Raw genomic sequence first — 4,093 nt, forward strand, 5'->3', positions numbered from 1 at the left:
CTGGCCTTTGGTGCCATTAGTGGTTATGGAAAACAAAAAAAAAAGCAATGCTTTTTCCACACCAAACTTAAAAGGTTTGCTCGTCCTCGAGCAAAAGAAGAAAGAATGGAGGAGAAGAAGAAGAAATGGAGGAGATGGAGGGTAGTGAAGGTTTCGGCCAAGGTGGGTAGTAGTGTGTATGTTGTGTGAAGATGAAGGTGGTAAGGAGGGGTATTTATAAGGTAAGGGAAAGAGGGTATCCATGTATGATGGGTTGGGTTTAGGAGGGAAATGGTTTGAATTTGAGTGGTGAGGTAGGTGGGGTTAAATGATGGATGGATGTGAGTGGTGAAGACGTTGTGGGGAAGAGGGTAGGATTTGATAGGTGAGGGGTGTTTGGGGAAGAGGTATTGATGGGATTGGTCAAGGGTGTTTGGGGAAGAATGTTATGGAAAGGTGTGAAGAGGAGAGAAGAAGAGGTGGGGTAAGTGGGGATCCTGTGGGATCCACAGATCCTGAGGTGTCAAGGAATTCAAGTCCCTGCACCATTCTGGCATTCAAACGCCCATTCTATGCCACTTTTTGCGTTTAATGCTAACTCTGCTACCTTTCCTAGCGTTAAACGCCACTCTGCTGCCCATTTCTGGCTTTAAACGCCAGCCAGATGCCCATTTCTGGCGTTAAACGCCAGCCAGATGCCCATTTATGGCATTTAACGCCAGCCAGATTCCAGACAGCCCTTTCTGGCGTTAAAGGACCAGAGTGCTGCCCATTCTGGCGTTTAAACGCTAGTAAGCCTATCCTCCAGGGTGTGCTATTTTTAATGCTATTTTTCATTCTGTTTTTGATTTTTCAGTTGTTTTTGTGACTTCACATGATCATCAACCTAAAGAAAACATAAAATAACAATGGAAAACAAATAAATATAATTAAATAACATTGGGTTGCCTCCCAATAAGCGCTTCTTTAATCTCAATAGCTTGACAGTGAGCTCTTAGAGAGCTTCACAGAGACTCAGAGCTTGATGATGGCCTCCCAACTCCAAACATAGAAGTTGAGTATGGGGGCTCTGTTTGACTCTGTATTGAGAGAAGCTTTTCATGCTTCCTCTCCATGGTTACAGAAGAAGATCCTTGAGCCTTAAACACAAGGTAGTCCTCATTTAATTGAAGGACTAGCTCTCCTCTATCCACATCAATCACAGCTCTTACTGTGGCTAGGAAGGATCTTCCAAGGATGATGGATTCATCCTCACCCTTCTTAGTATCTAGGATTATGAAATCAGTAGGGATGTACAGTCCTTCAACTTTCACCAAGACATCCTCTACAAGTCCATAAGCCTGTTTCCTTGAATTATCTGCCATCTCTAGTGAGATTCTTGCATCTTGCACCTCAAAGATCCCTAGTTTCTCTATTACAAAGAGGGGCATGAGGTTTATCCCTGACCCCAAGTCACACATAGCCTTATCAAAGGTCATGGTGCCTATGGACAAGGTATTAAGAACTTTCCAGGATCCTATTTCTTCTGAGGTAATTTCAGTTGAACCAGATCATTTAGTTCATTGATAAGCAATGAGGGTTCATCTTCCTAACTCTCATTACCAAATAACTTGGCATTCAGCTTCATGATTGCTCCTAGATATTGAGCAACTTGCTCTTTAATAATATCTTCATCCTCTTCAGAGGAAGAATACTCATCAGAACTCATGAATGGGAACAATAAGTTCAGTGGAATCTCTATGGTCTCTATATGAGCCTCAGATTCCTTTGGTTCCTCATTAGGGAACTCCTTGGGGGCCAGTGGATGTCCATTGAGGTCTTCCTCACTGGAAATCACTGCCTTTCCCTCTTCTACAGGTTCGGCCATGTTGGACGTGTAGATGGCCTTGCACTCTCTCTTTGGATTCTCATTTGTATTGCTTGGGAGAGTACTGGGAGGGAGTTCAATAACTTTCTTACTCAGCTGACTCACTTGTGCCTCCAAATTTCTAACGGAGGACCTTGCTTCAGTCATGAAGCTGAGAGTGGTCTTAGATAGATAAGAGACTACAGTTGCTAAGTCAGAGTGGCTCTGCTTAGAATTCTCTGTCTGTTGCTGAGAAGATGATGGAAAAGGTTTGCTATTGCCAAACCTGTTTCTTCCACCATTATTATTATTGAAGCCTTGATTAGGCTTCTACTGATCCTTCCATGAGAGCTTAGGATGATTCTTCCATGAAGGATTATAGGTGTTTCCATAGGATTCTCCCATGTAATTCACCACTTCCATTGTAGGATTCTCAGGATCATAGGCTTCTTCTTCAGAGGAAGCTTCTTTAGTACTGCAGGAAGAAACTTGCATTCCAGTCAGACTTTGAAAAATCATACTGACTTGCTGAGTCAATATTTTGTTCTGAGCCAATATGGCATTCAGAGTATCAATCTCAAGAACTCTTTTCTTCCGAGTTGTCCCATTATTCACAGGATTCCTTTCAGAAGTGTACATGAACTGGTTATTTGTAACCATTTCAATGAGTTCCTGGGCTTCTACAGGCGTCTTCTTCAGATGAAGAGATCCTCCAATAGAGTGGTCCAATGACATCTTGGACAATTCAGATAGACCATCATATAATATACATATGATGCTCCATTCTGAAAACATGTCAGAAGGACACCTTCTGATCAATTTCTTGTATCTTTCCCAAGCTTCATAGAGGGATTCACCTTCCTTCTGTCTGAAGGTTTGGACTTCCACTCTAAGCTTGCTCAATTTTTGAGGTGGAAAGAATTTGGCCAAGAAAGCATTGACCAACTTTTCCCAAGAGTTCAGGCTATCTTTAGGTTATGAGTCCAACCATGTCCTAGCTTTGTCTCTTACAGCAAAGGGAAAAAGCATAAGTCTGCAAACCTCACGATTAACCCCATTGGTCTTAATAGTGTCACAGATTTGCAAGAATTCAGCTAAAAATTGATGAGGATCTTCCAATGTAAGTCCATGAAACTTGCAATTTTGCTGCATTAGAGAAACTAATTGAGGCTTAAGCTCAAAGTTTTTTGCTCTAATTGCAAGAATTGAGGTGTTCCTTCCATAGAAGTCAGAAGAGGGTGCAATAAAGTCACCAAGCATCTTCCTTGCATCTCCACCATTGTTGTTGGGTTCGGCCATTTCTTCTTCTTTTTCGAAAAATTCTGTCAGGTCCTCTCCAGAGTGTTGTGCCTTAGCTTCTCTTAGCTTCCTCTTTAGAGTCCTTTCAGGTTCCGGATCAGCTTCAACAAGAATGTTCTTATCCTTGCTCCTGCTCGTATGAAAAAGAAGAGAACAGAAAAGAATAGGAATCCTCTATGTCACAGTATAGAGATTCCTTTATGTGAGTAGAAGAATAGAAGAGTAGAATGAAGAAGAGAGATGATGAAGAATTCGAACACAGAGAGGGAGAGAGGGTTCGAATTATAAGAAGAAAAGAAGTATTAGTGAATAAATAAATAAATAGAGAGAGATGAAAGAGAGACAGAGAATTCAAATTTTAAATTAAAATAAAAGGAAAAAGATTTTTGTTTTTATTTTAATTATTGATTAGTATTCGAAAATTAAGAGAAGAAATAAAATAAAATTTGAAAACTAAATAAATTAATTCATTACAAAGATTTTTTTAAAAAAAGTGGTTAATGATTTTCGAAAATTGGAGAGGGAAAAGTAGTTAGGTGGTTTTGAAAAAGATATGATTGAAATAAAAAACTTTTAAAATCAAACAAAAAGTCAAGTAGTTAATTGAAAAAGATTTGAAAATCAATTTTGAAAAGATAAGAAGTTAGAAAAGATTTTGAAATTGATTTTGAAAAAAGATATGATTGAAATTTATTTTGAAAAGGATTTGAAAAGGAAATTAAAAAGATTTGATTTTGAAAATTAAAGTTGATTACTTGACTAACAAGAAACTAAAAGATATGATTCTAGAATTTAAAGATTGATCCTTTTCTTAATAGGCAAGTAACAACTTGAAAATTTTTGAATCTAAATATTAACTGTTAACATTAATTATGAAATAAAAGTAAGAAAAAGATTTTGAAAATCAAATTTTTAAAGTTTTCGAAAATATTATGAAAAAAATGAAAAAGATTTGATTTTTGAAAAAGA

General features: G+C 38.2%; 1 non-coding gene across 1 annotated transcript; it reads left to right on the top strand.

The window, feature by feature from the left end:
• The first annotated feature begins 2,618 nt into the window (after window positions 1-2,618).
• Window positions 2,619-2,722, top strand: LOC112725028 (small nucleolar RNA R71). Its single transcript, XR_003164159.1, has one exon. It is a non-coding gene; the product is annotated as a small nucleolar RNA R71 (small nucleolar RNA).
• The last annotated feature ends 1,371 nt before the right edge of the window (window positions 2,723-4,093 follow it).

Source organism: Arachis hypogaea, chromosome 11, assembly GCF_003086295.3.
Source record: "Arachis hypogaea cultivar Tifrunner chromosome 11, arahy.Tifrunner.gnm2.J5K5, whole genome shotgun sequence".
NCBI classification, from domain to species: Eukaryota; Viridiplantae; Streptophyta; class Magnoliopsida; order Fabales; family Fabaceae; genus Arachis; species Arachis hypogaea.